Below are 17,729 nucleotides of genomic sequence, written 5' to 3' on the forward strand. Positions count from 1 at the left end.
TCTCCTGCATTGGCAGGCGGGTTCTCTACCACTGAGCCACCTGGGAAGCCCTATCCATCACCATGGCCAAGCCCAAAGGCAGTGGTGGTGATGTGTCAACCCTCCAAGGAACTGAGAGAACCTCAGATTCTCACCAGAATTCAACCCACATCACAGCATCGTTAGCACCAAACTGCGACCTGCTTGTTCGGACTCGTGGACAGCATCCTACGAAGAGTGGTTATCAGGGTCATTAATAATAATCAGTTGGCCTTTATTCTCAAAGACAGAAGTGTTCCTTCTGGGAAGCCTAGCTGAAATGCCACATCCCAATTTGATAAAAACTCTAAATATACAAATCTGAGTTCAATGAATATGAAGTAGAATAAATAAAAAGAAAAGCACATTGAGCTCCATTATAATTAATTTTCTGAACTCAGAGTTAAACAGAAAATACTAAATGCAGCCAGGTAAGGATGAGCCCTATAGAGGAACAATATACAAATGACAGCAGTATTCTTTTTGGAAACGGTGCAAGCTGGAAGTCAGTGGGGCTAATATCTTTAAAATAGAGAAAGAAATTGTTCATCTAGAACTCTATTTTCTGCAAAAATATCTTTCCAAAATGGAAGGCAAAATAAAGAGTTTTTAAGACCCCAGCAGACTGACACTACAGGAAATATTAGAGGAAGTTAATACTAAAGGAAGCAGAAAGAAGATAACATTAGATAGAAATCTGGGTCTACAGAAAAAGAGGCAAGAGTATTAGAAGTGGCAAATATGTAGAGAAATGTAAAAAAAAATTAAAAACAAACAAAAGCTCATTTTAAGACGGATTATTCACAGTGATATTTGTGGCATTCTGGCAGTTCGTGTTATTTAAAAACTTGAATTAATATATTTAAATTATAGATGTCATGTATACTCATTTCATTCAGATTCAAATAGAAACTCAATAAAATCTTCAATCTATTCCTTGAAACAAGTAATGTTTGATAATCAACCTCCTATACATTTTGTATATTAAACATTAAAATATACAAACATATGGAATATTAATTTTTACATGAAATATTTAACATTATTCTGCTAATTGCATTTAAAAACACTTACTAAAAGAAAAATTTTCTTCAACTTTTAATTTCCTTAAAAAACAACTGACCATTTAAAACAAAATATCAACAATATACTCTGGGGCTTACTATATATTGAAAAGTAAAATCTATGACCACAATAGCACATAGGATAGGGGAATTAAATGAAAGAATATTGTTGCAGGATACTTACATCATATGTGAGGTGGTACAACATTTGATGGTAGACTGTGATATGTACATTTAAATTCTGGAGCTACTTCTGAAAATTAGAACAAAGAGATACGATTGATTAGAGAGAATCAATCTGTGGAGAAAATTGAAATAAAAAAACATAATTAATTGCAAAGAAGAAAGGAAAAAAAGAACAACAGACGGGTGGGACAAATAAAAAACAAGTGGATAGGGCTTCTCTGGTGCCTCAGTTGTTAAGAGTCCTGCCAATGCAGAGAATACGAGTCTGATCCCTGGTCTGGGAAGATTCCATATGCCTTGGGGCAGCTAAGCCCATGTACCACAACTTCTGAAGCCTGTGTGCCCTGGAGGCCATGCTCTGCAACAAGAGAACCCACTGCAAGGAGAAGCTTGTGTACTGAATCTAGAGAGTAGTCCTGCTTGCCGTAACTGGAGAAAACCCTCCTAGCAATGAAGACCCAACACAGTAAAAAAAAAAAAAGGTGGAAAGATGGTAGACCCACACCCAGTGATTCTGATAATTATATTAAATGTTTACATTTACAAATGCTTCAGTAAAAGGCAGAGATTGTGACACTGGATAAAAGAGCAAGGCTCAACTATATGTTGCTTGAAAGTCAACGTGTTAGTTGCTCAGTCATGTCTGGCTCTCTGCAACCCCGTGGACTGTAACCCACCAAGCTTCTCTGTCCATGGAATTGTCCAGGCAAGAATATTGGAGTCGATAGCCATTTCCTTCTCCAGGGAATCTTCCCGACCCAGGGACTGAACTCAGGTCTCCTGCATTGCAGGTGAATTCTTTACTGTCTGAGTCACTAGGGAAGACCCGATATGCTGCTTATAGAAACCTATTTTAAATATACAAAAATCAATTGTATGTTCACATACTATCAAAAAAAGTTGGTAAGTGAAAGTTTAAAATGCTGTATTGTAAATGAATTATACAAACAGAAAGCAAAAGAGTGAGGGAATACTGAAAAGGCATAGGAGCCAATCTGAAAGAGCTCCCAATGACCAAAGCTGTAACAATATTAGGAACAGAATAAACCATGATAGTATTAGATTATAGAGGAAAACAACAGAATGGGAAAGACTAGCATCTCTTCAAGAAAATTAGAGATACCAAGGGAATATTTCATGCAAAGATGGGCCCAATAAAGGACAGAAATGGTATGGACCTAACAGAAGAAGAAGAGATTAAGAATACACAGAAGAATTATACAGAAAAGATCTTAATGACCCAGATAACTGTGATGGTGTGATCACTCACCTAGAACCAGACATCCTGGAGTGTGAAGTCAAGTGGGCCTCAGGAAGCATCACTACAAGCAAAGCTAGTGGAAGTAACAGAATTCCAGCTGAGCTGTTGCAAATCCTAAAAGATGATGCTATGAAAGTGCTGCATTCAATATGCCAGAAAATTTGGAAAACTCAGCAGTGACCACAGGACTGGAAAAGGTCAGTTTTCATTCCAATCCCAAAGAAAGGCAATGTCAAAGAATGTTCAAACAAACACACAATTGTGCTCATTTCACATGCTAGCAAGGTAATGCTCAAAATCCTTCAAGCTATGCTTCAACAGTTCATGAACCGAGAACTTCTGGATGTACAAGCTGGATTTAGAAAAGACAGAAGAACCAGAGGTCAAATTGCCAACATCCGTTGGATCATAGAAAAAGCAAGAGACTGCGTGGATTGCAACAAACTGTGGAAAATTCTTAAAGAGATGGGAATATCAGACCACCTGACCTATCTCCTGAGAAAACTGTATGCAGGTCAAGAAGCAACAGTTAGAACCGGACATGGAACAACAGACTGGTTCAAAACTGGGGAAGGAGTACGTCAAGGCTGTATATTGTCTCCCTGCTTATTTAACTTACATGCAGAGTACGTTATGCAAAATGCTGGGCTGGATGAAGCACAAGCTGGAATCAAGATTGCCGGGAGAAATATCAATAACCTCAGAGGCATAGATGCCACCACTGTTATGGCAGAAAGAGAAGAGGAACTAAAGAGCCTCTTGATGAAAGTGAAAGAGGAGAGTGAAAAAGCTGGCTTGAAACTCAGCATTCAAAAACGAATATCATGGCATCTGGTTCCATCATTTCATGGCAAATAGATGGGGAAACAATGGGAAGAGTGACAGACTTTCTTTTCTTGGGCTCCAAAATCACTGCAGATGGTGACTGAAGCCATGAAATTAAAAGATGCTTACTCCTTGTAAGAAAAGTTATGACAAACCTAGACAGCATTTTTAAAAGCACAGACATTACTTTACTGATAAATGTCTGTAGAGTCAAAGCTATGGTTTTTCCAGTAGTCATGTATGGATGTGAGATTTGGAGCATAAAGAAGGCTGAATGTGAAAGAATTGATGCTTTCAAATTGTAGTGTTGGAGAAGACTCTTGAGAGTCCCTTGAACTGCAAGGAGATCAAACCAGTCAATCCTAAAGGAAATCAACCCTGAACAGTCATTGGAAGGCCTGATGCTGAAGCTGAAGCTCCAGTACTCTAGCCACATGATGCAAAGAGCCAACTCATTGGAAGAGACTCCGATGCTGGGAAAGACCGAGGGCAGGAGGAGAAGGGGACAACAGAAGATGAGATGGTTGGACGGCATCACCAACTCAACAGACATGAGTTTGAGCAAACTCCGGGAGATGGTGATGAACAGGGAAGCCTGGTGTGCTGCAGTCCGTGGGTTCTCAAAGCTACAACAACTATTGGATTATAACCCAGATAGCAAAGTCAATATATTTTTGTCTGCACAAATATAAATTAATAATGTAATAAATAAATAAATGATATGAAAAGGAATATCATTGAAATGAAATGAAAAGGAATGATACCTACTTACAGAAGCCCAATTAATACATGTAAAAAGGAATGAGGGGAAATAGAAAAATCGCCATTAGAATTTCATAGATATCATGGAAGCAAAATACACCAATGGATGCTAAAATTAGTGGGAAAAAGTTTAAGAAGCAGCAGACCCTTTGCATTGCCTCAGAGTATCTCCCTGCCCTGTTACAAAAAGAAAAATAGTGGCTACACCATGGAGGAACCTGACAGACAGCATCTTTACCAAAGGATGAAAGTTCCTATCATAAGAAATAAGCCACGGTAACATTGAGGACTCCCTGATATGGCACAGGCTACTCCTGTGGTATTTCTCTTAATGATGCAGAACCTCAAATCACTATGAGAAGGCGTGACACAACCCAAATCAAGGGACATTCCAGAAACATCTGACCACTGCTCTTCAAGAGTGCCAAGTCCTGAACGAGGGGAATACTGAGCAACTGCACAGACTGTAGGGGATTAAGGAGGTGCCAACTAGGGGCAGTGTGGGATCCTGAACTGAGCTCTGTAAGTGAAGAACATTTGTGGAAAGAGTGGTAAAATCCAAATAAAATTTGTAGTTTAGTTAATAGTATTTTACCAATGTTAATGTCTTGGTTTTCTTAATTGGCCCATGAGTTAGGCATTATCATTAGAAAAGGTGAGTAAAGGTATGCAAGTCTTCTGATATTCTAAGTGTCTAAAAAAGAATATATATATTCTTTTTATGTATATATAAATGTATATATTATATATGTGTGTATATATAATATATATCATATAAATGTATATATATGTATATATACATATAAAGAATGTACATACGTGCATATATATATGAATATATAGATACATAAACTAAATCCCTCTGCTGTACACCTGAAACTAACACAACGTTGTAAGTCACCTGTGTGTCAGTTGGCGAGAGTAGCATGGAAACACACACACTCCCGTGCGTGAAGCAGATGGCCTGTGGGGATTCGCTGTGTAATTCACAGAACTCAAACTGGGGCTCTGTGACCTCTTCTAGGGGTGGGAGGTGGGAGCGATGTTCGAGAGGGTGGGGACAGACGTACACCTATGGCTGATTCAGGCTGATGTATGGCAGAAACCAACACAATATTGTAAAGCAGTTATCCTTAAATTAAAAAACAAAAAAACACACCAAAAGTACATGCTGCCTAAGTAAAGGCTTTAGAGATGTTACAGGTCTAGCCATTCACTTGACTGTAACCTTGTGAGAAGGCTTGAGCCTGAACCACTCAGTTCATGGACTCCTGATGCTCAGAAATTGTTAATAAATTTTATTGTCTTAAGTCACTATGTTTTGGGTTACTTTTAAAATGTAACGATAGATACCTACTACATATGCATAGTGAGTTTTAGGAAATTGTCAATATAAACAGAATAAATATGTGGTAAAGACTGCCAAAAAGAATTCTAGGTCAATAAAAAGTTGTTTGTTTTGAAAAAAAAAAAAAAAGCCTTAGTGAACAATACAGTTTATGATAGCATAAAATACATGAATACCTAGGGATAAATGTCACACAATATATACCAGACCTGTACCCTAAAAACTATAAAACACTGAAATTAAAAAGAAAAGTAAAAGAGAAACTAAAGAGATATATCTTGTTCATGGATCCAAAGATTTATATGGTTAGATATCAATTTCACCCTCAGTAATGTATGGATTCAGTGTGAATCTCAATTATAATCACACTCGTCTTTTTGTGGCAATCGATAAGGCAATTCTAAAATTCACATGGAAATTCAAGGACCACGAACAGCCAAAACAATTTTGAAAAAGAACAAAGTAGGAGGATTGATAACCTCAATCCTCCGAATTTTAGGACCTACCGTGAAGCAGTAGTAAGCTATTGGTGTAAGAACAAATATCTAGATCAACGGAACAGAATAGAGAACCCAGAAAAAGATCCAGGTATGTATGGCCAATTGCTTTTTTAAAAAAATGGGCACGGTGAATCTTAGGGAGAAGTAAAGTCTTTAAAACAAACATTGATAAGTATACATAAAAAATACAAACCTCAACCCCTACCTCACATGACACACAAAAGTTATTTTGAAATGGATCACAGACCTGAACATAAAAACCAAAACTATAAAACTTCTAGGAAATAGAAATGATTTGTGCCCTTGAGGTAGGCAAAGGATTTTTTTTTTTTAATAAATTTATTTATTTTAGTTGGGGGCTAATTACTTTACAATAGGGCAAAGGATTTTTAAATGCTTTAAATTCTCTTTACTTTTGGTTGCACTGGGTCTTTGCTCAGTGCATGGCTTCTTGTGGTGGTGGCTACTCTGGTTGTGGAGCACAGGCTCTGGGGTGCGGGCTGTGTGGCTGTGGCACACAGGCTCAGGTGTCCGACAGCATCTTCCGGATCCAGGAATCTTCCGGGCCCAGGGGCTGAACCTGTGTCGTCTTCATTGGCAGTCGGATTCAAACCCACTGCACCACCCGGGAAGTACTCCGGCAACGGGTTCTTAGTAAGACCCACACCGTCACAAAACGATAAAAATGGGTGTTATCAAAATGAACATCCGACTTTCAAACGACCCATTAAGACAACGGACAGACCAGCCAGTCTGGGAGAATAGATTTGCAGTTCACAATCTGATAAGGGACTTTAGCAGAATTTAGTAAGAGCACAAGCAGCGTAATTAAAATATTGGATGAAAAACTTTGAACGGATACTTCACACAAGAAGCTATGCAGACAAGGGAACCCTTGGCTGTTCCCTCGGCCTGAAGTGTCTCCTCCTCCATCCGTCTCACTAACTCCTTCTTGTCTCTTCAAGTCTTTGCCAAACTTTACCTTCTCAAAGAGGCCTCCCCTGACATTTTATTAAATATTACACTCTGCCCCGGCTCCTCCCCACCACACACACATTCCAAATCCCCCTTTTTTGTCCTGTCTTTTTTACTCACGGCACATCTATCAGTTTCTAACACACTGTAAAATTTACTTTCTTATGCTTATTCATTATCTCCGTCCCCTGTGAGAATGAGCAAGAACTCTGTATTTTTCCACTGATGCGTCCCAAGCGTCTACACGAGTGCCTGACATGTAGTAGGTGTTCAAAAAAAAAAAATCTCTCTTTTATACATGAGTGAATGAATAAAAGGCTGCTTTTATGCTTCTGTTTTGTTTTTGGTCTCCAGCAGTGTTACTTTGATATGTCAGGCATGAATTCATTTTTATTTATCCTGCTACAGACTCGCCATGCATCTTAAATTTAAGATTTCCATCCATCATCAGTTCTGGGAAATTCTTAGTCATTATATCTTCATGTAGTTCACCTTTCAGTTCTGTTCTGTCTAGTTTGTTCTAGAACGTCAATTAGATAACATTATGCTATTTATTTGATCCTCGTGTCTCTTAACTGCTTTCTTTTTTTTCTGACCTCCTTTTTTGTCTTTGCATCAGTAGGTAATTTATTTCACTCCACCTTTTATTTGACAAATTCTGTTTTCAGGCGGGTCTAATCTGCTGTTTTACCAAATATGAAGGTTTTAATACCATCAGTAAGATTTTCACAGCCACTTCTGTTTGGTTCCTTTTCAAACTTATTTGGTCTTTTCTTGAGAGTGCTTCATTAATTCCCCATAATTTTGGTTTCCAATTTCAGTTCTTAAAACATTTAATGCTATTCTCTCAAATCATCCCACCCTCCCCTTCTCCCACTGTGTCCAAAAGTCTGTTTTTCATGTCTGTGTCTCCTTTGCTGCCCTGCATGTAGGATCGTTGATACTATCTTTCTAGATTCCAATATATGTGTTAATGTATGATATTTGTCTTTCTCTTTCTGACTTACTTCACTCTGTATAATAATCTAGATTCTCCACCTGATTGGAACTGACTCAAATGCGTTTCTTTTCAGATAGCCAGTGGGAATTTGATGTATGATGCAGGGAACCCAAAGCCGGTGCTCTGTGACAACTGGCAGGAAGCGGGGTTTGAGAGGGAGGAGACACATGTATGCCTATGACCAATTCACACTGATGTGCGGCAGAGGCCATCACAATATCGTAAAGTAATTATCCTCTAATTAAAATAAATAAATTTTACAAACATTTAAAAAAAAACATTTAAGTTCCCTAATTAGTAATTGCATGTATTTGATGAACTCAGGGTTCTGACTTGGGACTGTGAACGCCTTGTTGGCAGGTTTATATTTGTGGGGTCCTTTGAGGCCAGGTTGGGTGGGGGGATTTGTGTTTGCTTCCAGTGGAGAACCTTATTGGAAATATCTTTAATTTTACAGTTTGGGGTTTTCTGGACCAAAATGTAGTGTAAATGTGACCCACAAACTTTTGTGAAATAAGAACACAGGAGACTGGTTTTCTACATCTAGATTCCAGATGAAGACAGCAAGTGACCCACAAACTTTTGTGAAATAAGAACACAGGAGACTGGTTTTCTACATCTAGATTCCAGATGAAGACAGCAAGCTTGCTTGTCATCTCCTTTGCCAACTGTATTATTAGTTAGGAGGTCCTGCTTCACTAAGGAACAATCCCTCTCTCTGGCTAAGCCCAACAGAGGCTTCTTGCTCCTGCAAAATTTTCAGGGAATCTGAGCAACTGTCCAGAAGGTGCCCCAAGTGGAACAACTCAGTGACCCAAGTTGCCACAATCCCAACACAGCTCTGCCACCTTGACATGTGGCCTGGAGAGTCTGGTGCTGGCTGTTGATTGCTTTGGTCTAGAAGTGATTCACCTCTCTTCTTCCCAGTATCCACTGGCCAGAACCAGTCCTGAGGCCAGGCCAGTTGGAAGAAGGCAGGGAATGTGTCCATCTGTGCCTGGAGATAGAAGGATGGCTCTGGGTGGTTACTGGACATCTTCCCTGCTCCAGAAGAGGGATCTTCCCTCTTTGCTCATCCTTACAGAAGAAGCCTCTTAGGTCCTGGCTGTGGGCACAGATGCTGGTCCCAACATCCCATCTCACAGGTGCCATAAGCCCTCTCTCCTGTCCCTGACAACCACTGAGACCTACACTGCTAGCGCTTTGGGCCTGCCTGACAGCCTGGAGTCACTTCAGCATCAGGACCAGCTAAGCCATCACTTACTTTCAGCGCTCCCTTAAGTTCTGGGTGACTTCTTCACCTTCTCGCAAGCTCAGTTACACATTGCAAATGATGTTTCTTATATTTTATGTAACATCCACAACCATTTCATTTTAGGGGGTATGTATTATTATTGACAAACCTAGACAGCTTATTAAAAAGCTAAGACGTCACTTGGCCGATAAAGGTTCCTATAGTCAAAGCTATGGTTTTTCCAATAGTCATGTACAGATGTGAGAGTTGGACAATAAAGAAGGCTGAGTGCCAAAAAATTGATGCCTTTGAACTGTGGTGCTGGAGAAGACTCTTGAGAGACCTTGGGACTGCAAGGAGATCAAACCAGTCCATCCTAAAGGAAATCGACCCTAAATATTCATGTAAGGACTGATGCTGAAGCTGAAGTTCTAATACTCTGGCCACCTGATGCGAAGAGCTGACTCATTGAAGAAGACCCTGATGCTGGAAAAGATTGAGGGCAGGAGGAGAGGGGGATGACAGAGGATGAAATGGTCAGATAGCATCTCTGACTCAGTGGACATGAACTTGAGCAAACTCCAGGGGAGAGTGGAGGACAGGGAAGCCTGGTGTGCTGCAGTCCATGGGGTCACAAAGAGTCGGACATGACTTAGTGACTGAGCAACAACAACAGCAAATGAGTATTATCCACACTTTGCAGATGAGGGGAACTGGCTACGAAGCTTTGCTAACTGGCCCCAGGATGCACATGAGGTAGCCTTGCTCTTAGTCAGGCCTGTGTGACCCAGGAGTTCCAGCTGGCCTTCCTTGGGAGAGGGAGGGAGGGTGTCTGGCACAGATCAGGTGCAGGCTTTCCAGAGGAGGCAACTTTGACCGGGCCTGGAAGGGTACGAGGTTGGGGTGCAGGGGTGTGGCTGTGACCCAGACCAGGCAGAAGCCTGAGGGTGTGATAAGGTCAGGACACAGGTGAGCCGCTCCATAAATATTTGCTGAATAAATGAATAAATAAATAGCCCACGAGAGGGCCGAGGGGGTGAATAAGGCTGTCAGTAAAGCCTGAGTCAGTCTGTCTCGTGATGGCTTGTGTTTGACCCCAAGTGTTTCTACCTGTTCTTGCATCATTTCCTAAGCTAAACAAACCGGGAAGGACTTGTGGGAACGCCAGGGAATGAGTCTCTCTTCCAGTCTTAGCAACTGCAGTTACCTAAAACTGCAAGCCTGTCTGCTCTCATTAGCGAAATAAGACTCAGAAGGGGCCTAAGGTGGACATTCAGCCCTGACGTGGAGACGCGGCCCCTTTGTCCGACTCCAGCCCCGGGTAGAACCCCCGACGCTGCCAGGCTGGCAGAGTGAGCGCCCCGTGCCCGCGCCCGCAGCCCGCCCCTGGGAGGAGGAGAAGGCAAACAGAGGGCACAGCCAAGTTCGGCCTGGACCACACTCAATGCCTGGCTCCGTCATAAACACCCTCCCTCGTCTTTATTACGACGAGGGAGCTTGAGTCCCGGGGCCTGCAGGAATGGCCCCGTCCAGAAAAGCCCACTGAGGCAGATACCAATGGGAGACCAAGCAGCGTGGGCCTCAGGTGAGAAGCGAGGGGACCAGACGGAACTCGGGGCCAGGAGTTGAGGCTCCGGATCCTCTTCAAGTACCTTGACGTTCAGGCAGTGAGAAAGCTCAATAGATGGAAGCTCGCAGGATCCAACGTGGAGATCTTATTTGCAGCAGCAAGTTGTGGTTCTCTAGGGAGCGTTTCAGAAGGCAGAATATTGTGGTCTGCTCGGGTGGCTAGGATGCACCACCGAAACCGCTGTTTATCGATCTCTTCCTGGGGGCCACGCTCAAATTAGTGCTTTCGCACCCATTAGCTTAGGCAACTCCTCGTAAAAGCCTGCAGACAGGTATCATTATCCCCAGTTTTTAGATGAGGGATCAAAGAAGCGCTGGTTAAGTAACTCGCTCCAGGTCACTTAGCTGGTAAGTGTGGCCTGGGGAGCCACTTCCCCATTAGACTCAGAGAAGGTGGTCTGCCTCAACACCATTTTTTTAAGGAGCCGCTGAACACCTGTGCAGTTTTGCCTAAAGCAGAAAAAATAATGTTCACGGACTTGAAGGCTTATAAAACTTTTTTTTCCTTTTTTAAAATTATTTTTTAATTTTTACAACGTTGTGTTGGTTTCTGCCAGACTACAGTGCACATCAGCAATAATTATATATATCTGCCCTCCCTCTAAAGGAAGTCAACCCTGAGTATTCCCTGGAAGGACTGATGCTGAAGCTCCAATACTTTGGCCACCTGATGCAAAAAGCCAACTCATTCGAAAAGACCCTGATGCTGGGAAAGACTGAAGGCAAAAGGAGAAGGGGACGACAGAGGATGAAATGGTTGGATGGCGTCACCGACTTCAATGGACATGAGTCTGAGCAAACTCTGGGAGATAGTGAACGACAGGGGAGCCCGGCGTGCTGCAGTCCATGAGGTCGCAAAGAGTCGGACACGACTGAGTGACTGAAGAACCCCTCGTCTTGAGCCTCACTCCCTCCCGCTCCATCCCAGCACTCTAGGTCATCACAGGGCACCAAACTGGGCTGCTCGTGCTATACAGCAATGTGGGAGGGGCTCACGGAAGTCACAGCGCATCTCGGAGGGATTCAGAGTGGAATCCCAGGCTCCCTGGAGGTCTAGGAAACCGCGCGGATGAAGCTGCTCCTGCGGGCTACGGCTGTTTCCGCTACCCCCACCTCAAATGCGCTTCGTTTTGTTCGTTTCTTCTTTAAACTTTTACTAAGTGAAACCTCCTGGGAGAGCAGACCAAATGTTCTCACCAAAAAAGTAAAAAAGGATAAATATGTGAGGTGATCAGTTCAGTTCATTCGCTCAGTCGTGTCCGACTCTTTGCGACCCCATGGACTGCAGCACGCCCGGCTTCCCTGCCCATCACCAACTCCCGGAGTTTACCCAGACTCACGTCCATCGAGTCGGTGACGCGATCCAGCCATCTCCTCCTCTGTCATCCCCTTCAGGCCTTCTTTATGTGAGGTGACAGGCATGTTAATTATCTAGATGAGGGGATCCTTTCACGGTGTTAGTACATGCTAAGTCCCTTCAGTCATGTCCGACTCCTTGCGACCCCAGCGTCCTCTGTCCTTGGCATTTCTCTGGCAAGAATACTGGAGTGGGTTGCCATACCTTCCTCCAGGGGATCTTCCAGACCCAGGGGTAGAACCCACGTCTCTCAGGTCTCCGACACTGGCAAGTGGGTTCTTTACCAGTAGCACCACCGGGAAACATGTATAAGTGAATCAAAACACCATGATGCACTCTTCAAATATCTCACAATCTTATAGGTGAATAATATGTCAATAAGCTAAAAAATAATTTAAAAAAATGGAGTATTATAGATTCACAGGAAGTTGCAAAAGTAGTAGAGAGGTCCCAAGAACCCATAGCCTCATAGTTAATTTTGCATATTTGTAGTGAAATATCACATGGAGGAATTTGACAGTGGTGCAGTGTTCGAGTATAGTTCTAGGTCATTAAAATTTTTATTATTGGGGTATACTTGCTTTATGATGTTGTGTTAGTTTCTACTGTACAGCAAAGTGAATCAGCTATATGTCTACATATATCCCCTCTTGTTTGGATTTCCTTCCTATTGAGGTCACCACAGAGCTTTAGGTAGAGTTTGCCCGAGCTATATATAGTAGGTTCCCATCCGTTATCTATTTCATGCATAGTAGCAATAGTGTGTATGTGTCAATCTCAATGTTCCAATCCATCCTACCCCTTCTTTCCCCCTCAGTATCCAAGTATTTGTTCTTATGTCTGTGTCTCTATTTCTGCTTTGTAAATGAGATCATCTACACTAATTTTTTCAGATTCTACATTTATGCGTTAGTATACAATATTTATTTTTCTCTTTCTGATATACAGTTCTATGTCATATCTATCACTGGCTTCCCAGGTGGCTCTAGTGGTAAAGAATCCACCTGCCAGTGCAGAAGACATAAGAGACACGGGTTCCATCCCTGGAGGAGGGCATGGCAACCCACTCCGGTATTCTTGCCTGGAAAATCCCATGGACAGAGGAGCCTGGCAGGCTACAGTCCACGGGGTTGCAAAGAGCCGGACACAACTTGGTGACTGAACAAAAAGGCTAGAAGGGACCGAGACATGAATGAGGAGCGCTCTGGCTGCGGGCAGCTCGGGGTCTGAGGAGGGTGGCTGTGGGCAAGCACCTGCATCTCAATGAGACACTCACAGGATGGAGTGGTCTGGGCCCCACAAGCTGGACACCAGCAGCTCTGCCCTGGGAGGTTAGCATGCAGTGCTTTGGAACTGTTTTGAAAAAGGGGGTTTCTGATTGAGAAGTTAGCTTGAATAATAACATCTAGTACTGTATTCTGAAGAGATAATTGTTTTATATTTATAAAGATTCTTAATTATCTGCAGCAAATGCATTTAGTTCACTTGGTAATTGAATTAAGGAAAATGTCTTTTCCGGCACTGTAAGTCGTTGCAATCATAAAAAAAAAAAAAGACAGAATAACTTTAAAGTACTTCCCTACATGACCTAGACAAACTCGTTATTACTGAAAGCTGAATAATTCCATTAAGGGCCCTGTCGGCTCTAATATAATGGGAATTCTGGGGATACGAACCAAATTAAAATCGCAAGATATGATGGAAATTTCCTTTCGTTGGGGAGCCTATGTTGACCCCCACCTAGAAATGGTCCTTCCCCTGTGGGCTCTGGACATACTTTTTTTTTATACTTATCACACTGTATTGTGATTATCTCTGCGTTCTCTGTACCCTGTTTATGCCCCAAATGTCTTTGTCTCTTGAGAACTAAACCATGTCTCGCCTGCTTAGGGATCACAAAAAAGAACCCCAATGTTCATAGCAGCACTACTTAGAACAGCTGGCAAGCAACCTAGATGTCCATCAGCAGAAGAATGGATAAAGAAGTTTTGGTATGTATATACAATGGAATATTACTCAGTCATAAAAAGGAACACATTCCAGTCGGTTCTGGTGAGGTGGATGAACCTAGAGCCTGTTATACAAAGTGATGTAAGCCAGAAAGAGGAAAACAAATTTCGCATATTAATGCATATATACAGAAGCTATAAAACTGGTGCTGATGAACCTGTTTGCAGGGCAGAAAGAGATATGCAGACATGGAGAACAGACCTTGGACAGAGCCGGGGAAGGAGAGGGTGGGACTGACTGAGAGAGTAGCATTGATATATATACACTGTCATGTATAAAAACAGAGAGCCAGTGGGGATTTGCTGTGTGATGCTGGGAGCTCAACTCAGCGCTCTGTGGCAACCCAGCCAGGTAGGATGTGGTGTGGGGTGGGATGGGGCTCAGGAGGGAGGGGACATTATGTGTACTTGTGGCTGATTCACGTTGTTGGATGGCAGAAGCCAACACAATATTGTAAAGCAATCATCCCCCGATTAAAAATAATAATAAAAAGAAGTCTAAACCTAACTGTAAACCCAAACTGAGTTTACACCTCTCCCTCCACACCCGAGAAGGTCTTCAGAAAGCAGCCTCTCAACATTTTATCTTTGGATGGACACATCTTTTAGGGGACTCCAACGGCCATGTGTTGGCAAGATCCAAGTCATGGAATGTTGGCGAGGATGCCTTGGCCAGGGGACCCTCAGGCCTCAGGGGACTTGTGCCTTGATTCCGGAGCCTGGGCTTGTCAGGCAGCTTGGGTGGCGGTAGTGGGCGGGGAGCCAAGAGGAGCCCAGACTGACAGGCCCTGGACTTCGAAGAAAAATCAATACCTGTCCGGCTTTTATTGTACTATAAACGCGTCCCTGGTTGCACAGCCACCTCCCGGCCTCTGAATGCCCAGTGAGCTCTGCCGATTAGGGAGCCACCAGCCGCATCCCTACACGGTCCCCTGAGGCCATCAGAGGGCCCGTGTCTGCTCTGGTTTGTGGCGGTGAAATCCACTGGGATTTCCCACAGCAGCGGGGCGGGGCGGGGTGGCTCCCTGGATCTTCCAGAGGAGCATGAATTCAGCCAATAATCACCCGAGCGCCATGCCCAGATGCTGGATCAAGGTCCACTGATGCCACGGGGACCCCACCAGATGGGCCACTTAATGCCTGGAGCCTACAGTCCAGTGCGGAGGTCGATGCTGAACCGGTAAATGACTCAAAAGCAGGGTGAGTGCAGACTGATGTGTTATCCATCAAGCAATAAACAGGGGGGCGGTGATGGAGGTGCGGAGGGCGGGGCAAGCGGGCTGCTGCCCACCCGCTGGGTGCTTGGCGCTGAGTTGGCATCGCCAGTGTACCCGCCTCTCTCAAAGGGGACCGTCTTCTCCTCCCTGACTCTGGGCTCTTCTCCTACTCCCTTCCTCTCCCCATCACCTTCCCATGCCCACTCCAACATGTGCTCGTGGCTCTGACGTGCCCATGCCGTCAGGGCGCCAAGCTGCCGCCTCTCTTTCATTTCTTATTTCAAATGCTCAGACGGAGATTGAGATCTCCGCTGTCCAGTCTATGCATCAGCTGTCCCAGGCAGGTCCACCCTGGGGGCAATCAGCCGAGGCCTGTGTGGAGTGGACGACCCACTCACCCGGGACATGGGTGCCTGGCAGGGCATGCCATGCTGCAGAGATGCATGAGGCCTGGGATCGAGTCCTGATCCACTCCGTATCAGGGGTGTGGACTTGAGCAAGCCTTGTGTCTCTGCGCCTCAGCTCTGTCACTGGAACCCAGGATGGACCGAGGGAGGTTGTGTCCAACCCCAGGCAGGGTGGGCAGGGGACACGAAGGGGTTTTCTGTACGGATGGGCAAGATGTAAGGGCTGCTGCCGATAGCCAGGGACTCACAGGGAAGTTCCAGATACGTGCTCGCTACCCGTTTTTATAGAATTCCACATCCTTTCTGAATCCTGGGATTACAAAACAGCCACTGGGAAATCACGCACCCCATTAACACTGAGACTTTTATGTATTTACAATTCAGCTTAAATTTTTACCAGGAGAGGTTTTCAAAATGTAACATGTGTTAGTCACCGCGTGAATTGTGAAACCAAGGAAATATCTCCAAAGTGCTGGCCTTGACAATGTAATCTGGCAGGGCTTGGGGAGGAATAAAAATAACGCTTCTCAGCATTGCCGCCTTGACGGGGGTGGGGGGGGGAGGCGCGTGGAGCTCTCCCTGGGCTCACAGGTCCCCTCTCCTCCGCCCTGGCCATGCCTGGCCGTGGTGGGGAGTGGGCAGGGAAGGAGACTGGGGAGTCAGGGGGCCTGGTTTGAATTCTAGGGGAGCCACCCACTGGCTAGGTGACCTCGGGCATTTTCCAGACCCTGTTGTGCACAGAGAGGTTAGGGGACTGCCCAAGCGGGCACTGCAGTGTTGAAAGGTCCTCACGGCTGTCCCCCTGCCTCCCAGGTGAGTCCAAACCCAGAGGCACCATGCCCCCCGAAACCCTGAGGCAGCCTCTAGGGCTGGGGCCGTGTCTGGGAGGATGGAGGGGGGCGGCGCCCGGACGTTCCCCGCAGCTGTGCGGCCAGCTTGGTTTTCTAAACACAACAAGCCAGCGCTTCCCCATGGAGCTACAAGCCCGCAGGTGGCTGGATGAACATGTGGTTTCTGGATGTGACATGAAAGTTAGCATTTGCAAGCTCTCTGTCTGGATTCCCTGGGTTTGTTTTTCTTGCTTTTACGGTCCTGAAATATTCCCGATCGTGTTTATGTTGCGCAGGACACGTGAAAGCCAAGCGCTGCCGTACCACGACTGGCTCCATCATCCCTCCGAAAAGCACCACCGGGTTCCTGAGCCAGCCAAGCACAGAGCCCACCTCAGAGGCGCCAGGCTTCTGGGCACCTGTCCACCGCCTCACCCTTGCCCGTGCAAACCGCATCCTGGCCCCCACCTGGGACCCCGTCCACTGGTGACGTCAGCTTCCCCAGGCCCCACGTGAATGAATTCCGACCCTCGCTGCAGCCGGGGAGTGGTGGTGTGTTCAGTCGCTCCGTTGTGTCTGACTCTTTGCGACCCCACGGATTGCAGCCCACCAGGCTCCTCTGTCCATGGAATTCTCCAGGCAAGAATACTGGAGTGAGGAGCCATTTCCTCCTCCAGGGGATCTTCCTCATCCAGGGATCCAACCTGCATTGTCTGCATTGGCAGGCGGATTCTCTACCACTGAGCCATCATCAGGAAAGCTCCTCCCTGGTGGCTCAGACAGTCAAGAACTCGCCTGCAGTGCAGGAGACCCGGTTCGATTCCTGGGTCGGGCAGATTCCCTGGAGAAGGAAATGGCTACCCACTCCAATGTTCTTACTTGAGAAATCTCATGGACAGAGGAGCCTGATGGGCTACAATCCAAAGGGTTGCAAAGAGTTGGACATGACTGGGCAACTAACACTTTCATGGAGAGTGGGGACCTGGATTAATTATTCCTATACTGCAGAGGACAAAACTGAGTCTTGAAAGTGACTTTCTGTCCATTGTGAGGCTTCAGGTCACACGGCAGTATAAGATAGAGTTAGGGTTGAAACTGGTCACTGTT

General features: G+C 44.8%; 1 long non-coding RNA gene across 1 annotated transcript in view; it reads right to left on the minus strand.

Annotated features, from left to right (window-relative positions):
- LOC145530602 (uncharacterized) overlaps positions 1–17,729 on the minus strand; it is a 37,068-nt gene that overhangs the window by 6,017 nt on the left and 13,322 nt on the right. Inside the window, exons 2-3 of the long non-coding RNA XR_014071929.1 lie at positions 1,267–1,335; positions 135–207 (exon numbers count right to left, since the gene is read on the minus strand). This is a non-coding gene — a long non-coding RNA (uncharacterized LOC145530602). The remainder of the gene's footprint in view (positions 1–134; positions 208–1,266; positions 1,336–17,729) is intronic.

The sequence above is a fragment of the Giraffa tippelskirchi genome, chromosome 12 (assembly GCF_054371585.1).
Source record: "Giraffa tippelskirchi isolate mGirTip1 chromosome 12, T2T-mGirTip1v1.2.pri, whole genome shotgun sequence".
NCBI classification, from domain to species: Eukaryota; Metazoa; Chordata; class Mammalia; order Artiodactyla; family Giraffidae; genus Giraffa; species Giraffa tippelskirchi.